The sequence below is a fragment of the Vicia villosa genome, linkage group LG1, assembly GCF_029867415.1.
Source record: "Vicia villosa cultivar HV-30 ecotype Madison, WI linkage group LG1, Vvil1.0, whole genome shotgun sequence".
In the NCBI taxonomy this organism is placed as follows: domain Eukaryota; kingdom Viridiplantae; phylum Streptophyta; class Magnoliopsida; order Fabales; family Fabaceae; genus Vicia; species Vicia villosa.
The window spans coordinates 95,649,723-95,669,461 of NC_081180.1; the positions used below are offsets into that span (position 1 = coordinate 95,649,723).

The window sequence follows — 19,739 nt, forward strand, 5'->3', positions numbered from 1 at the left end:
CTAATAAAAACAATGATTGATTAAAATAAAATAAGTATTATGTTGATAGTGACCCGTGATATTACAATATTTTTAATTTTATTAAAATTAAAAAATAAATTATTTTTTTGAGTTGATACATAAATAGAGAAAAAAAAATTAAAATGAAAGTAAGAAAGTGTGGGAAGAAAATTTGAGAGAAATTTGAAATTTTAATTAAGAAAGAGAAAGTGTGTAATGATCGATTAAAATAAATTAAATATTGTATTGATAGTGACCCGTGAGATAAATAGATATTTAATTTTATTAAAGTTAAAAAAATAGATCATTAATAATTTTTGTGATTAAATGAAAAAAAATTAAAATGAAAGTAAGAAAGTGTGGGAAAATGAAATGTGAAAGAAATTTGAAAATTTAAGTAAGAGAGAGAAGAAGTGTGTTGGGAAAGAAAAAGTTGGTTATTGAAAAGTTAAAAAGTTGGACCAATGAGAGGCCGACAATTGGCGCTTGGTTATTGAAAGGTTGAAAAAGTGATATGTGATTTTGTTAGTTACCAAATTGCCCTTTTTTATTTGTAAAGAAATTTTTAACTAAGGGCATAATAGTCAGATTGGTCAATCTTTTATTAATTGTTTGTACTAGCGGGATACCCGTGCGTACGCACGGGTACTGGTACGGGACGCGAATTTGTTTTTAATACATAATAAAAATGAAATGAAAGAAAAATGAAATTGTAAAATAAAAAAAATTGATTAATTTATTTTTTATTTAGAAGATAAATTAGTAGTAAAGTTGTTAGTGTTTATTACAATAATAATTTTTGTCATATATTAAAGTTAGATTAGTAGTAAAGTTGTTTTGTTTATGTACAATAGTATTATTTTTCCCCTTAATGTTTTCACATATTTGAAACAAATTATTGATAAATAAATTTGTTATCCAATATTTAGATTAATAGTAAAATTGTTTCCATTTATAATAGCTATAATTTTTTCACGCATTTGTTTTCAAAATGTTATAAAAAAGTGTCAAATTAATTTAACCAGTAAATTTTATTGTTTTTAAAAAAATAATAAACTGGTGCCTATATTTTTTTTTGTATATATAAAATTTTTAAATGAACAATTTATTTTATTGGATATAATCATAATTTTCTTGAAAACAACAGTAATAATTTATTGTCTCAAACATCTATTTAATAACTGCTTTTTTTTTCTTCAAAGAGGTAATATTTTGTGGGTTTTAAAAAAAATGGAAATCTTTTAAATTGTATTAATTTCAGTTTTTGGTTTGTATATATATAGTTTAATTGTTTTGAATTACCAATAAGTTGCATGACTCAGTTGGCATGTCATTAAAATAATAATGAAATTGAAAACAATCCACTGAGCAACAACATTCACCAAAAAAGAGCATGTCATTGATTTATTACATTTGAGAACATGAATGTCAAATTAATAAACAAAGAAGATCCTCAGTTTTAGTAGTGTTTGATTTGATATTAATGATGTATCCAAAATTTCAAAATAATTATTCTCGTTCATTTATATACCTAATTTAAAAAAAAAAATATCTATGAAAACTCAGCATTTGATAAGGCTTTACTTAACTGGCCATAGCTTTATTCGACCCAATCAAATATTTCACTTAAGAATGATACTTTAAGAACTAAAAATAATGCTATAATTAATATCATAAAAAGAAAAACTCTAGTTTTTAACATACAGAATGATAATCCTTTTCAGAATCCTGATTGAGAGACTGCATTTCAAACGCGACAATTTCTGATGGATTTCTTGCATGCAGCCTTTTTATCATTACAACCCTTAACTTCCTTTTCATGTCATCCAAGAGTGGAAATGAAGGATTGTAATCAAAAGTTCATGGTATAACAGGAAGTTCAACCTTGTGAAAGGAATAGAAACTGACCCTTCCTTCAGTGACCAGGCAAGTTTTCAATAAAACGGCACGACGCCACATTTTCTAAGAGCTTCAATTTTCTGTTCTAGACTTCAAGTCCGACTTCAAATCATTAATATTCAAGTCACCAAATAACTTATCAATGGAAACCTTGACTTTGGAAACCATTTCTACTAATTGTTTGTGTTCTTTTAATGAAAGATTCTTCTCTTTGGAATATATCAGTTAGAAACTGCCTTGCTGCCATGAATGAAAGGTTGCCCTGAATGCTGCAACATTGATTCAAAGCAGGCTCGAAACATCGATCGAAACATTCAGCCTCAGGATACATATTACTTGATGCGATAGAATTCAGATGCAAAGCTACGTTATTTGATAAGCGAAGGAGCTGCGACCAACTGATAATCCCCTCAATCAATCATTCAAACAACTCCTTAATCGAATCGAACCTCCCCTAGACCCGACCAATGACACCTAATTCAGAATTAACTTGTTGATTTGAACTCTGCATATTGATACTTTGACCCAGACTTTGGTTTCTCATAATTAACAGCCGCACGCACCAGGACATGCCCGCTGATTCAAACACCATTGAGATAAGTAAAGAAAGTAATTATTACCAGATTTTTAATGGTTGTAATTAGTGGCTGCTACAATTCTTATTGTTATAATCAAAGAAATCCATTTACTGATTTTTAAACAATTATTACCAGATAAATATCTCCATTGAGAGTTCCCACTGACATCCATTAATCTAGATTGTCTATTCTGCATATCTAGTTACAGCTGCTACAAATAAGTATTTTTCTACCTAACCAATGAACTCATTAGAAACTAATAAAACAATTATTAAATCACCATGACAACAAAGTAATTGAAAAAAGTGAATACCTGAGCATTAGTTTTGGAAGCTGATTATATAACTACAAAGCAAAGATTTGAATCTCAGCAGCTTTCAATCTAGATAATCCAAATATAATCCTTAGTCTATGTGCCGCTTGCTTTGTTCAACAGCATAACAAATGAGGAAGTAGTAGTTAAAGGTAGCAGAACTATGAAATATAAATTAATACTTCAAAAGCAGTGCAAAACAAAACTTAAATTCAAAAGCAATTCCTGAATTTCAGCACTAACCAAGCTCCAAAGGACGATCATCTTCATCAAGGATTAAAATAATAATATCAACCAAACTCACCGACATCACTACAGACACATTCACCCACAAAAATACAACAGTTCATGTAATCCATTTCATATACTCATCAAAATCAACAAAAAAATGCTTACTAATAAATGGAAGATCCATCTCCAATCCAATATGCTCTAAAAGCTTACTAATAACTGCTTATAGAGATGACAATGCAATGGTTTGCATGGCAGAACTGGTCATTTGCTAATTTCTGGAAAACTGCAAGTTCAACATCGACTATCTTTTCAATAGAAAGTCTTAAGAAAACACCTCAAGGTTTATCCTAATTTGAAATTTTAATTAAGAAAGAGAAAGTGTGTAATGATCGATTAAAATAAATTAAATATTGTATTGATAGTGACCCGTGAGATAAATAGATATTTAATTTTATTAAAGTTAAAAAAATAGATCATTAATAATTTTTGTGATTAAATGAAAAAAAATTAAAATGAAAGTAAGAAAGTGTGGGAAAATGAAATGTGAAAGAAATTTGAAAATTTAAGTAAGAGAGAGAAGAAGTGTGTTGGGAAAAAAAAGTTGGTTATTGAAAAGTTAAAAAGTTGGACCAATTAGAGGCCGACAATTGGCGCTTGGTTATTGAAAGGTTGAAAAAGTGATATGTGATTTTGTTAGTTACCAAATTGCCCTTTTTTATTTGTAAAGAAATTTTTAACTAAGGGCATAATAGTCAGATTGGTCAATCTTTTATTAATTGTTTGTATAGTAGAAGTAGATTTTGTAGCCTTCGTCAAACCTTACCTTTGGTTTCAAACTTTGCACGCAAGGAAATCCACCACTTGTTTTTTCTGCAAAAAATTTTAACTTATAAAATGGGCTTACAATACTTGACTCATAAACATTATTGGTCTATTAAATCATTTTCACACAATTTAGAAGATTCGTTTTTCTTATGATAAGTCTTCTATTTTTTGTGTGATCAATATGTGTCGTATCTAAAAAAACTGGATAGGAATAAAAGTTCATCTTCTTATTGTATCAAATCATGCAAATTGAATAAAGAAAAATATCAAAATTTCACCATACAATTATTAAATTCAATTATCTAATCAATCAAAATGAGTCAGTTTAATAATGCAGGTTAGAGATTACTAAGCCAACTTTCAAACCTAAATTAAAAAATAGAAGTGATTTTTTTTTTTAAATTAAGTAATATCAACTATTAATGGATGAAATAGTGGAATGATGTCTTATTTAATCTCTTAATCAATATATACAAAATTTGTTTGTTTCAATTTTTCTTATTTTTAAAAAAAAAAAATTCTTACATATTTTGAACCTCAGTGATTTTTTTTTTTTGGTGAGCTGCTGTTTGTCAATTAAGTTCATTGATTTGGGATTGGTTGTCGAGAGCAGTGCATTTGTGGGTTTGATCTTGCAATTTTACTTCGAGCTCAGCTATCTTTTTCTCACAAGCTTCACTGAAGTCCCATTGCACATTCATGTCAATATACTTCTGCAGAAGTTGTTGTTCAGTATTGCGCTGAAGAGTAAGATCATGATTCATCTAATCAAAGTAGGCTTCAAACTCAAAAGAGAATTGAGCTACAGGGTCAGGAAATTGACGTCGATTAATTTCATCCAGTAGTTTACGGATATCGACCCCAAAGTCTAGTGTCTCAGCCAGTACTGTTAGAAAATCAGCCTCCATGTCATTTGTCTTAAGTTGGGCAAGAAGAAGTTTTCGGTGTGTTCACTATCACAAGAAGGGTCCTCTTCGACCAATTTTTCAGTCAAATCTAATGGAACCCGGGAAAGGGTCATAGAATGAGCACTCAACTTTATTTGAATTCTCATTAATAAAGGGGTAACATGATATATACCTGGACTTTTGGAGCTTTTGTTTCTCTTTGTTTCTTGGGTTGATTAGTGTTGGCAGTCGGAGCTGGGGCACGTTTTTTAACCTAAAAAGGAAAACTGAGAGTTTAAAAAAATGTTTTTAAACAATACATTTGACTGATACTAAGGGTTACTTTTTTGGGTTGAGTCTCTGTAACTATTTCTTCTTGAGCTTTAGTTTTTTGCTCTGTTGAAAATAGCTAGGTAAAAAATATTAATTCAAAAAGAAGTTGAAGTCGAAGTTAATAAACAAACCTGCCATGTCTTCAGACTCTTCTAATTGGCAGATGGCAACCGGCAACCTTTCAAGAAAGGTTTGTACAGAAAACCATTGTTCACAATACTTCGACCACCAGCAGTCGAGTTCAGAAGTGGTAATGAAGAATTTTGAAACTTGAAAGTGGGAAATTCAAGAAATTGTTTGTTGTGAAATTTGAGGCAATCGATATGATTATGAGTTGTATACCCATGTCCTGACCAACAAATGTCAGTTGGCCATGAGTAGAGAGAATTTGGCAACATTTGGCTGATGCCAAATTGTCGTGCAACCAAATTTGGTTGGTAACTGGTGAATCCATATCACTTTAAACCAATCTCAATTTGGAAGGAGAGAAGGTTACGAGTTAAAAATGTTGCCCAGATAGTATTCGATTGAGCAGTAGTAGGGGGAGTAACATCGGGAAATGGGTTTCTAAACCATTATAGACCAAATTTTCGTTCCACAAACGGAGCCATCGTCGAAACAAAAACGTCATTATCAAGAAACAAGTTGATGTACTTCATGAATACATACTTCGGGAATGCTCCATGCGCATAAGTTCTGGAGATAGTGTGAAGCCTAGTCGAGGTTCAGAGGTGGTGTTGAGCCATTGTTGTAACAACAATAAAGGGCCTGAAAGCATCAATTTCTTCGGCGTCTCAGAGAGAAGTCGAATTTTCAGAGAAGCTAGGCCTAAAGAATTATATAGAGAGGCCAACAACAGTATTCCCAAAGAGATCTTTTGACCTCTTGCAGTTGATGCGCCAAGTTGATGTAGCTCTTAGTTATTTTAAGAGAACCTAGGAAAAACAAATAATAAGAAAGCCAAAAGCTTAGAAAAAAGGCATGCTCGATGTCGGAGACTTCTGTGCTTTCTTTGTTGTGATGGTCGAGGATATATTGTTTGATGGTTGGGTTATTGAAATTAAATTCAAGTTTTATTGGAAGAGTGGGGTCCTATACTTCACCCAGAGGAGAAAGGCATGTGATTTCCTTTATGTCAAATAAAATAGGTGTGATCATCCCACATGGAAGCTGAAAAGTATTCGTCGATCCTTCCCAAAAGAAGATCTGCGCGAGCAACATGCAAAGGTTAACCCTATGCCCGTTTCTCGACAGTTGGATTGCATCGAAGATACATAACTCTTCCCATTAAGCTTGGCGTTTGAGTTGGACTTTATTGAGCCACGCTAAATAGTACTTGTTCCTGATAAGTGCAAAAACATCATTATTTTGAGCATTAATTTATGGCACTTATTGACTCTGTTCTTTTGGTTTTATAGTAAAACCCTCATCTTTTATGTAAATATGTTTATATATTTTTCCCGTGTAAATATTGTGTATAGTTGCATTATCATGTTTATATCATTGAGTTTGATTGATTTTTATCTGAATTTTTGTATGTATTCAAGAAATGATATTTAGTGATTGTAATATAGAGCATTGAAAAATCTTTTCAACGCTTACTGATAAGTGCCAAAATGTCGATATTTTGAGTATGTAAATAGTGGCCCTTATCGATACTTTTGTTAATACCGTTTGAATAATTCCCTGTTTTGTGTATAAATACGTATACTTTGTGAATAGTTGTATTTTCATATACTTTTATACCATTTGATAGTTTTTCCTGTGTTTTGTAGGTATTTATGCATATTGGAGCCTTAAGGAATAAAGTGTCAAAGACACGGCTTCAATTTCGCAGTTTTGGTGCAAGCCCGCTTAGCCACCGTCAAGCGGACTTCCATAGGCTCAAAATAAGGATGACCAAAATCATCATTTTGGTTTCCATTCATTAATTATTGTATAGAGCATTGAATAAGCTTTCCAACGCTTCGAACCGGGCGCAATTCGGAGTTACGGTTCTCGAGTTATGGCGAAAACAAAATCTGATTTTTAGCAGACTCCGCTAAGCGGACTCTGTGCCGCTAAGCGGAACTGCGAATTTTCAGACTTGTTAAAAAGGGGAAAATCACATTTTTAGGTAATGAGTTAGGTATTTTTGAGTCCCAACACCATCAACTTCATTCTTAGAGTAGGATTGACTTAGAAAACAACACCGGGTCATGCACTTGGAAGATCGGAGGTGGATTTCTCATCAATCGGAGCTGACAACCCACGAGATGTTTGGTTTATCTCTTCTATTCTTTGTGTATTTCTTTTTTGTTGAGTTTTATTTGTATATTTACTCGAATCTTATGTATATTTATCGATTATAATGTTATGTTTAACTTGCTTTACAAATCTGTGTTGATGTTGTTCTGGATTTTTGCTATATGCTGGGGATTTGGGTTGCTTTAGAGATAAACTTCTTGAATCCTTATCTAGGATGATAATCTGTTGGTTGTGAACTCTAGAGATAGATTTAGAGCTAGCATTCACTGTTTGTATCTGCACTTAATACTTTCGTGTTTGAGCGGCGCGTGAGAGATAGCCGACGCGAGAACACGGATGTTCTCGTGACTTCGCGTTAGAGGTAACCTTAGTTGTGAGATGATCTCGTTTGTGCTCCAGAGATGGACGCTTATGTGAGAGATACGTGATGACATAGATGAATATCGTAGGTTGAGTATAACGGGTTGGTAAGTGTATGTTTGTGAAGAGTGAATATATTTACATTCCTGATAAGTTATTTCTCTTCTAAGAATGTGTTTATTCTTTTCCTATCTATCTCTTTGTTTACTTTTTGCTCATTCAAACCCAAGCTCGAAATCGTAGAAACTGTTGAATGGCATCTCTCCATCTTTGAGGACGATAATTCCCGGATCAATATTTCCAAATCTTTTTTATTGCTTGCTCTATACTGCATTCAACACTTACGACCATGCGTAATTCGGAGTGATAGTTCAAAAGTTATGGCGAAAACAAGTGTTGAATTTTTCTCGAAACAACAAGTTTCACGCTAAGCCGGCTCAGAGTGGGCTAAGCAAGCACTGCGGATTTGAAACTTGTATAAATAGGTTTAAATCGGATTTTTTGGGTCATGGTTTGTGTATTTTTGAGCCCCAACTCCATCACCTTCATTCTTTGGTAGAGAGACTTAGAAAACAAAATTGGAGCTTGCTTTTTGATGATCCAAAGTAGATTTCTTCATAATCAGAACTGACAACCTGTGAGATGTTTCGTTCATTTCTCTTCTTCTCTATGTATTTCTCTATTTGTTAGGTTGTTTTTGTAAGCTTACTCTGAACCTATGTATATTTGTTGATCATGGCGTTGTATAATATATTATTGTTGTCTTCCTTGATCTTTTTGCATTTATGTTTGGATTTGTGTTGTTATAGACATATACCTCACAAATCTTGATTGAGGATGGATATCTATTAGTTTTTAGATTCTAGAGATAGAATTAGAGTTAATATTCACTGTGGGTATCAAAGCTTAATGCATCCGTGTTGTTTGAGTTGCCCAATACATTGCCGACGAGAGTAATATGGTTGTTCTTGTAACATTGCGTTAGACATAACCTTTAATATGGTGCATCTCGTAGGTGTTTCAGAAATAGTCACTGATGTGAGAGAAACATGATGATAGTGACGATTATTGTATGTTGAGTGCAACTGGTCAATAGGTTTATGTTTGGGACGAGTAGATTAAATTCATGCTACACAGTTCTCTCCTCTCTAAAGAATGCATTTATTTTCTTGTTCATAGTTTTACCTTTCATATCTGATAAACTCATTTTAACCAAATCTTAGAAACGCGAAAAAATGTCGAACGATATTATTTCCCTTGCATTAATCCTTATGGGTACGATAAAACCCGGAATACTTCTAATCTTTTGCTTCTGGCTTTACCGCACCAACAAAATGGCACCGTTGCCGAGGATTGATGTTTTGATATTGAATCGCATCGCAATAGTTTTTATGTTTTTGAGTTTTATACGTAATTTATATATTGTCTATAATGTGCAATTAGACTTGTATATGTATACTTGTGCATCTATTTGTTTATGTTTACCAAATTTGTGAATTTTACATGTTTTGCATATTTGTGAATATCCTATCTATAATTGTTTCTCTTCACGTTTCTAATGTGTTTGGTTAGGAATAGCCGTCGGTGAGAACTAATCGTGTAAAGAAGCGAGTTAGAGGAATGTGCATAAATATAGGCGTCGAGCTAACGGCGTAAAACAATGGCTTGTTAGGAGGTACCCCAACATTTGTGAATTATGTATATGTGTGTTTTTAAGGTAGTGAAGGTATTATTAGAGGTGTGTCTATGAAGCCAGATGCATTTTTAATTTTTCTGCAATTTCTTGCTGCCGCTAAGCGTAGTCTGCACCCGCTTAGCATGCTCAGTTTTTCTTCACTTATTTGCTTTGTACGCCAATGGAATTTTTGTTTCGCTCGGCTCATTTTTTCCACTTTCACCAAGACTATTTAGAGTAGTAAATAATAGTAGTGTTTTATAATGTTTATGTTTGTTGTTTGGACTCAAGTCTTGGTCGATTGATTTGAAGTCACATGTGGTGATTTTCCAAGTTTGATCGTTTCAACTTGTGAATGTATGGTAATGATATTGTTTGAAGTTGGTACTTTGCAAGGTGCTTGTTTATTGATTTCTATAGCAGAACATGATTAGGAAACTTTTTATTTGTACAATTATCATGCCATACATTCTTTTGCATTACTTGTTCTTGATTGAATCACTTTAGTTCCTACCCCACATATGAGGAAGCTTTCCATTGTTTACCATATGTAGGAGACCAACAATCTTTATTTTAACTGGATTTGATTATGTTTAATCTGTTATTTGTATTAATTATATGAAATCATGAAAAGGAAATTAATGCATTTTGTTTCATTTTGAGCACAACCACTTGGACAAATAGTCAATTTACCTTGTGAGTACGCAAGAATTTGTTAACCCCTTTTAAGCCTTTTTATTAATACCCATGTTGTAGTTGAACTTGATGTTTGTCTATGAGTATTTCGTTCACTTGTTTTTTAATGAATTTTGATTTTTCTTGTTTCTTGAACCCTCAACCATGAGTTATTGTTTGAATTTGTACAATTCCTTAAAAAGTAGGGAGTGTTCATGCTATGATATTGGTTGAATTCAAATTGGGGATAAAAATGACTGCTTCCTTATTTGTTGGTTGGTATGAAGTTAAGAAAAAGATTGAAAAAGAAAGAAAAAAGGGAAAATTGGCAAAAGACTTGAAAAAGAAAAAAATAGAATAATTCTGCTAAATAAGTTATGTGTTGGTGTAACATTTTGGAAAAAGAGAAAAAGTGTGATTAAATTTTGGTGCTTGAGACTTTGTGGATTGATCTCTCCCTTAGGATTAGACAAGATTTTGTTTCAATTACCTTTAGAAATTGACCCTTCTTTGTTAACCAAGCCACATTACCATCTTGAAAAGCCCTTTTGATTCTTACTTTTATGTTTTCAATATGAGATTTTAGATGAATGCATAATTTAGTCTTTATTTGCAAGATTGTTGGATGAGTATCAAGTCTCTCATGTTTGTGGGTTTTTCATCCCTTGATGAATTTTTGCTAGGTGTGATTCATGATTGAGCATGTGTTGTCTTAGATTGTTTGGCATAACATTTGTACTTATGATTTGTATCATTTTTATGTTGTCGTTGTAGGTTAGTGGTAAGCATTATTTTTCTTGTACGTTTTTTATTTGAATCATACATATGTTATCGTTTTTCAAACCTGTTGATTCATGATTATTTGGTCGTTACTTTTGTTTATTTGGGTTGTTTGACTTTATTTGGGGACAAATAATGTTTTAAGTTGGGGAGAATTGATAAGTTCCAAAATGTCGTTATTTTGAGTATTAATTTGTGGCACTTATTGACTTTGTTATTTTGGTTTTTATAGTAAAACCCTCAACTTTTATGTAAATATGTTTATATTTTTTTTCGTGTAAATATTGTGTATAGTTGCATTATCATGTAAATATCATCGAGTTTGATTGATTTTTATCTAAATTATTGTATGTATTCAAGCAATGATATTTAGTCATTGTAATATAGAGCATTTAATAAGCTTTCCATCGCTTACGATCGTGCGTAAGTCAGAGTTACGGTTCAAAATTTTTGGTGAAAACAAATGTTGAATTTTTCTCGAGAAAGCAGGTTTCGCGCTAAGCGGACTTAGAGCGGGCACTACGGATTTGAAACTTGTATAAATAGGTTTAAATCAGATTTTTTGGTTATGGTTTGGGATTTTGTGAAGGATAGAAAAACACTTAGAAAGGGGGGGGGGTTGAATAAGTGTAACTTTAAAGAACTTGTAAGATAAAAACAATTTGCACAATGATTTTTATCCTGGTTCGTTGTTAACTAAACTACTCCAGTCCACCCCCTTGGAGTGATTTACCTTACCTGAGGATTTAATCCACTAATCACACTTGATTACAATGGTTTTCCACTTAGAAACACTCTAAGTCTTCTAGAGTATCCTGATCACAACCTGATCACTCTATGAACAAACTGCTTAGACAACTTCTAAGACTTGCTAGAGTATACTGATCAACAACCTGATCACTCTAGTCCTTTACAAATTAATGTAAACAAATTCTAAGAGTATTACAATGCTTCTTAAAAGCTATAATCACAACTGTGATATTTCTCTTAAAGTTTAAGCTTAATCTCACTAATATATTACAACAGCAATGTAGTGAGCTTGATGATGAAGTTTGAGAGCTTTTGAATTGTACAACGTATGTGCAAGTTGGTTCAGAGTCTGTAACATAGCTTCTCATCAGAACTTCATATTTATAGGCACTTGAGAAGATGACCGTTGGGAGAATTTAATGCTTTGTGTAATCCGTACAGCATTGCATTTAATGTTTCACTCTTTTGTCAACTACCTTGAGCCTTGTTTCCGCTGTGTCTACTGACTTTGCCTTTAATAGCTTCTAACGTTCCTTTTTTCAGTCAGCGTAGCCTGCCATCTAGTACTTGCTTCTGATCTGATGTTTGTGTAAACAACGTTTGAATATCATCAGAGTCAAACAGCTTGGTGTAGAGCATCTTCTTGTCTTCTGACCTTGAAGTGCTTCTGAGCGTGATACCATGAGAACTTCAGTGCTTCTGCTTCTGATCTCAAGTTCTTCTGATGCTTCCATAGACCCATGTTCTGATTCTGCTTGACCATCTTCTGATGTCTTGCCAGACCATGTTCTGATGTTGCATGCTGAACCTTCTGAGTCAGTGCTTCTTGCGCTGATTTTGTGCATATTCTTTGTATAATTCCTGAAACGGAAATTGCATAGTATTAGAGTACCACATTATCTCATACAAAATTCATATCCTTGTTATCATCAAAACTAAGAACATTGATCAGAACAAATCTTGTTCTAACAATCTCCCCCTTTTTGATGATGACAAAAACATACATAAATGATATGAATTTGCGATCAGAAAGGACAGACGGCTAAAGACAATTACACAGCTATAGCATAAGCATATAGACAATGTGTGAATATGTCTCCCCCTGAGATTAACAATCTCCCCCTGAGATAAATAATCTCCCCCTGAAATAAATACTAGAAGAATTTTATAAATAAAAGACTTCCTTGAGTATTTCAGTAGAGACGTTCACATATGCTTAGATCTTCAGAACATTCACAGCTTCTGATTCTTGCTTCCATAGGATAGCTTCAGAACTTGAATTTCCTAGATCTTCAGAGTATTCACAGCTTCTGATTCTTGCTTCCATAGGACAGCTTCAGAGCTTGAATTTCTTCTTGAATCATTGCATGCTAGATTGTATCAGAACATTGTTGAATGTACCAGAGTATATCAGAGCATCTCTACATCCTGAAATGTTACAGAACAAACTAAACGGCAAAAGTCAGCATGAATGAATCAGAACATAGAATATGTTTCAGAACATATAATATATATCAGAGCAAACAAACATAATGTATCAGAGCATATTTTCTAACTAAAAACATGCATCAGAACATATAAAGAATAAGAATGAAAGTATATTCTATCATCAGAATATCAGAACATTCTTCCTTCTTGCTTCTGATCTTGAAGCTTTCTAGCACTCAGCTTGCTTCAATTTCCAAAAGCTTGATTCTTTATAGAATTGTTTTTCCTCATCTCTTTGTTTCTCATGTTGAGCTTTAAAGAGGATCTTCAATTCCTGCAAGACAACACTTAAAAATATAGAACTTTGCAAGTTCTGTTAGAAATGTGGAGCCTTTCTCCCAGCAACTGATAAAATAAATCATATCATTTATCACATATTTCTCCCCCTTTTTATCATAACATCAAAAACATAAAAGATTCAGATGAAAAACGAGACAAACACATAGAAGAAAAGGATAAATATCATTAAGCTCAAAGAAAACAGAAGTGTAGAAGTACAAGAGGATAGTAAAAGAAGATGCAAAAACAGATGCAGCAAAGCAAAAGAGAAAGACAACTAAGACTCAATCTAAGATGACCCTAGCTTTGACATGATCTTGGCCAGCATATCATGAATCCCACTGTTGCTCTCATTCTGCGTTTCCATGAAAGCACGAAACTCAGCGTTGATTGATCTCTGCTCTTCCTGGTTCTTCTGAATAACTTCCAGAGTCCTTGCAAGACGGGAAGGTTCATCAGAAGAAGCTTCACAACTTCTATCCACAGGAATGGCATTGTGATCCGCAGCTTCCATTGTTAGATCATTTGCAGGATTTTCCTCAACAGGAATTGTTTCAGCAACATGATCCTCAGCATCTGCTTCTTGCATAGAAGCGTCTCCATATTCTGCAGCAGGAATCTCAGAATCTCCATCTTCAAGTGCCTGAAGAATGACAGCAAGATTCCTAGGAGCAGAAGGTCCTTCAACTTCTGGTGGGTCAACAACTTCTGGAATGACCAAGCTTGGGTCTTCCACAGAAGGATTTTCCCTCAGAAAGTCAAAGAGCGTCTTGAAGTCTCCCAGCAGAATAGGATATTGAGGTTTCCAAACCACAATTTCCCTGCAAGGATTAGCTTCCATTGCACCAGCAATTCTTGCTTCTTCCAATTCATCCACAAACCGCTTCTCCTCAGCAGCAACACTGTTTCTGAGGGGATGGTAGTAGATACCATTGTCACCCTCCAGAAGATAACCAGCATACCCAGAGGCAGCAGCCACTAGTCTCTTCTGTACTCCCATTGCTCCTACTTGAAAATCCTGGCGAAAGTTTCTCCAGAGGTTTCGCGTAGAAACATCATCAATACCACTGAAGAAAGCATCCTTCAGAAGATCCAGCCTGCTAATCACCTCATGTCTAAACAACTCCAGGTAGATATGGGGTTCAGGTTCAGGTGGGTTGAAGGTGAATTTGTAGTCAGGGTAGAGAAGGCAGTAGAGGTTGGATTTTCTGGTAGGTAGGGGATGGGATAGAGAAGGTGAAGGTGCGGTGTTTGAGGAGGATGGGATATCTGTGGGGATGATTGAGGATGAAGGGATATCTGTGATTGGGGTAGGAGAAGAAGGAATTATTATGATGGGGGTTGATGAAGATGGTTTATCAGAAGGAGTTGGGGGGTGGATACTCAGTGGTGTAGGGTTTAAGACAGGAGAGGAAAGAGAAGGTGGAAGAGGATTAGGTATAGAGAAGGTATTTTGTGGTTAAGAAGGAAGTGGTTGGGTAAAGGATTGAGGAACAGAAGGAGGAGGTGTAAAAACATGCCTTGTAACTATTGCAGAAGGAGCATTTGCAGATCTGGGAGTACGAAACGAATCTCTGATCTTCTACTGCTTGTATTCTGGAGTTTTCACCTTGTCATGATCATAGGTGACCCTCTGCTTCTTGGCTTGCTTGGCCTCATCTTCTTGAGCCTTTCTTTTTAGCCTAGCCTGTTGTTTCTTCTGATCCTTCTTCTGAAGATCAGCTTTGGACAGAAGTACTCTGCCACGGATCCAAGCAGGATCAACTTCTGATTGCTTCCTAACAGAATCTTCCAAGTGATGCTTGACAGCCTTGTGAAGTTCTAGATGGAATAATGTTGGAAAACCTTCAACGGGAACTCTTCTTGACAAAATGTCAGGAAAGCTTGTACCAACAGAAGATACCGTCTGGATGAGATCAAGTCTGAACAGATCCACACTGTTGAAGACGGGACCTTGAACCACTCCAAGAAATTGGGACGCATCAAGGGTCCTGATGGAATCCAGCAAATTGCTTTCAGTCAGAATGTCAGATATCATTCTGGCAAAAGGAATAGTGTTCCTTGGAATATGAGGGTACTTCGCCCTTTCATCTTCTCTTGACTCAAATATAGAAGTTTTCAGATTCTCAAACAGAATGTGAGAGATGTTGAGTTCTATCTTTCTGCCAATGCAGAAGAGAGTATACTTGTGATCCGGACTGATGTAGGCGGAGGAGGAGAACATCTTCTTTCTGTGGTGAAGAGAACCCAGAATAATCTCAGCCCATACTTGATAAAACGGCCTCAAAGTGCCCGTTTTATGAGATTCAGTTCCGAAGGCAAGAGAGATTTAATTTTCAACTTGATACCAGTTAACCGTTCCAGGTTGAGGACCAGTGCAACCTTCTTCATCATTCAGGTTGTATAGCTTCCTGATGAGCTTTTCAGTAATAACCACTTCATGCCCTAGCACGAAGGAAATGATAGCAGTTGGGGTAACCGTTGCATGTACCCAGAAGTCCTTCACAAGTTCAAGATAAATTGGTCCAACCAATCTATCGAGATATTTTGACCATCCTTGCTCTAATATTCTGGCGTCACACAGAAAACCATTTGCTCTGAGGTTGTTGAAGTCAACAGCAGATTCACAAAGAACTTCCAGTTCGTCAGTGGGAATCATGCAAGTTTTCAAAGGAGCATACCCATATTTGCGTAGAAGAATCTGAGTAGAGGTGAGTCTTTCTACTGGGCTTGATGAACTTGAAGATGAATACATGATGATTTATGCTTTGAGTTCAGATCAGAAACTAGGGTTTGAAGGAAACAAATGCAGAGAGAGAGATACACAAATGGAGAGAGAGTGAAAAGGATGAAATGAAGATGAAGCGGGTTATTTAAACGGTTTGAAAAAGAAATTAAAAAAAACTGTTTTAAATGAAATGATTACAAGAAAAAAGACATCAATATGCATTTAATGAGAAATGACGTTAGGAGAGATAATGTGACAAAGTGAAATGATTTGCACAGTTACCTAGGGCGGCGTCTCCTCAACTGCACGCATGCTTGTCCAAAAATAGCGAACACGTGTTCATTTTCTGGAAAGACTGGTGACAGCTGCTTTGCTTTAAAAGAGCTTCTGAATCAACTTAGATAATGAAACATTAGTAATAACAGAATCAGAATTTCTAATTGATTAGTATCAGAACTTCTTATGGCTGCCTAGTCCTAACACATTTCAGAAGATATTCATACAGAGTTCTTCTCATCTTCTCATTCTGGGCACAAATCCATACTGATATTTTTCAGAATGAATTTAAACCTATCTTCAGCCAGGGGTTTTGTAAAGATATCAGCCCATTGATGGTCTGTATCCACAAAGTTTAAAGATAAGACACCCTTCTAAACATAGTCCCTTATGAAATGATGTTTAATCTCAATATGTTTAGCTTTGGAATGTAAGATAGGATTCTTAGATAAACATATAGCAGAAGTATTATCACAGAAAATAGGAATGTTACTCTCATAAATCTGATAATCTTCTAGCTGACTCTTCATCCAGAGCATTTGTGTGCTACAACCAGCAGCAACAACATATTCTGCTTCTGTTGTTGAAAGAGCTATAGTAGCTTGCTTCTTGCTGTACCAGGAGATCAGATGACTTCCAAGAAATTAACAACTTCCAGAAGTGCTCTTCCTTTCAATTCTGTCTCCAGCATAGTCAGCATCACAGAATCCCACTAAGTTGTATTCTTTAGATCTTCTGTAGACTAAGCTAACGTTAGTAGTACCTTTCAGATACCTCAAAATTCTCTTAACAGCAGTTAAGTGAGATTCTCTAGGATCTGATTGGAATCTAGCACACAAACAAACACTGAATAGAATGTCAGGTCTAGAAGCAGTTAAGTATAGAAGAGATCCAATCATACCTCTGTACATCTTCTGATCTACCTTCTTACTTACCTCATCCTTACCTAGGACACATGTTGGATGCATAGGAGTTTTGGCTTCTTTGCTTTCAGAAAGATTAAACTTCTTCAGAAGTTCTTTCACATACTTTGTTTGATGAACATAGGTTCCATCAGAAGTTTGGTTGATTTGAATCCCAAGGAAATACTTGAGTTCTCCCATCATACTCATTTCAAACTCAGCCTGCATAGACTTAGCAAACTCCTTTCCAAGTGAAGCATTAGATGTTCCAAAGATAATATCATCAACATAAATTTGACAAATTAAAATATCCTTCTTAGATGTTTTACAGAAGAGATTTGTGTCCACTTGTCCTCTAGTGAAACCATTGTCCAGAAGGAAAGAACTTAATCTTTCATACCAAGCTCTGGGAGCTTGCTTCAATCCATACAATGATTTCTTAATTTTGAAAACATGTTCTGGAGACTTAGAGTCTTCAAAACCAGGAGGTTGGTGGACATAGACTTCCTCATCTATATAACCATTTAAGAAGGCACTCTTAACATCCATCTGATACAGAGTGATGTTATGTTGAGTGGCAAAAGAGATTAATAAGCGAATAGATTCTTACCTGGCCACTGGTGCAAAGGTTTCTGTATAGTCAATCCCTTCTTGCTGACTATATTCCTGAGCCACCAGTCTGGCTTTGTTTCTTACCACTTCTCCCTTTTCACTAAGCTTGTTTCTGAACACCCACTTAGTACCAATGATGTTGAATCCTTTTGGTCTAGGAACCAAATCCCATACGTCATTCCTTGTAAACTGATTCAGTTCTTCTTGCATGGCAATTATCCAGTCTGGATCTTCTAGAGCTTGATCAACAGAAGTTGGCTCGATCAAAGAAACAAGACCTAATTGGCAGTATGCATTGTTCTTAAGGAATGCTCTTGTTCTGATGGGATCGTCTTTCTTTCCAAGGATCACATCTTTTGAATGAGCTGATGAAATTCTAGATGATCTTCTGACTGTTGGTTCTTCAGAAATCCTGAGATTCTCTAAAGATGCAGCAACTTGATCTTCTGATCCATTGCTTCTGAGACTTTCAGCTTCTGGAGCTTTGCTTCTTGGTTCTACAGCTTCTGATATGTCAATATCTATATCTGCAAAATTCTCAAACTGCTTTGGTTTTTCAAGACCAAGCTTATCATCAAACCTGATATTGATTGATTCTTCTACAACCAATGTTTTAGTATTGTATACTCTGTAGCCTTTAGAGCGTTCAGAATATCCAAAAAGAAAACATTTTTGTGCCTTAGAATCAAACTTACCAAGATGATCTTTAGTATTCAAAATAAAACACACACATCCAAAAGGATGAAAATATGAAATGTTGGGCTTTCTGTTCTTCCACAATTCATAAGGAGTCTTATTTAGAATAGGTCTTATAGAGATTTTATTCTGAATATAACATGCAGTGTTTATTGCTTCAGCCCAGAAGTGCTTAGCCATATTGGTCTCATTGATCATGGTTCAGGCCATTTCTTGCAGAGTCCTATTCTTTCGCTCTACAACTCAATTTTGCTGTGGAGTTCTAGGGCAAGAGAAATCATGGGCAATACCATTTTCTTTGAAGAACTCCTCAAAGAATTTGTTCTCAAATTCGCCATCATGATCACTTCTGACCTTTATAATTTTACACTCCTTCTCAGATTGGATTTGAGTGCAGAATTCAAAGAACACTGAATGAGACTCTGTCATACCCCAAAATTTGCCCACAATTTTTGAAATTATTTTCAAAATTGGATTTTATAAAATATTGGGTTCATTTACATTGACATCCTGAATTTTATAAATATTCGATTTAAAGTCTATTTTAAAATATAATAGTTTACTCTTAAATTGTTTATATTTTAATAAATAGCAAAATGCTAGCCGATGCTTCATATACTTTCAATTGGCTTTTTATTTCAAATAAATAACATAGCACAATTGGTAAGAATGAAAGGCTTTCAAACAGAAGGTCACGGGTTCAATTCCTGCTTGGTGCATTTCTATGTTTTTTTATCTTTTTTCTGCACCTGGACGCACCTGGACACAAGTTCGTTGGGTTGGATCATTTCCTTTTTAGGATTGGTTTTAACCTAATTCTCAGTCTATAAAAAGGGCTCCTCTCACCCTCATTCTTCACTAACAACCACCAACAATTATCTAACAATCATCCACAATTCACACTCCTACCATTTTTTTTAACTTTTTCATATTCTCTTTCAAAATTACCTTTTAAGAGAAAGTCTCCTCCCCAACTCTAAGGATTGAGATTGGTAATCTACTGTATGAGATGCAATTTGATTCGGCTCCGAGAAAGTCTCCTCCCCAACTCTAAGGATTGAGATTGGTTTGACAGCGTTGCGGATTTTGGACATATTTTCAACTTTTTTATAAAAAATATATTAAAATTGGCCAATAACACACATTTCCTTGAATTGGGTAGTTTTACAAAATTTGCTCTAATTCTTTGGTTCAAACGATTT

At 34.7% G+C, this 19,739-nt stretch overlaps 1 long non-coding RNA gene across 1 annotated transcript; it reads right to left on the minus strand.

Annotated features, from left to right (window-relative positions):
- Positions 1–1,648: 1,648 nt before the first annotated feature.
- Positions 1,649–3,363, minus strand: LOC131612959 (uncharacterized). The gene is made up of 3 exons (XR_009287517.1): positions 2,791–3,363; positions 2,610–2,710; positions 1,649–2,475 (listed from the first exon to the last, which is right to left on the minus strand). It is a non-coding gene; the product is annotated as an uncharacterized LOC131612959 (long non-coding RNA).
- Between the last annotated feature and the right edge of the window lie 16,376 nt (positions 3,364–19,739).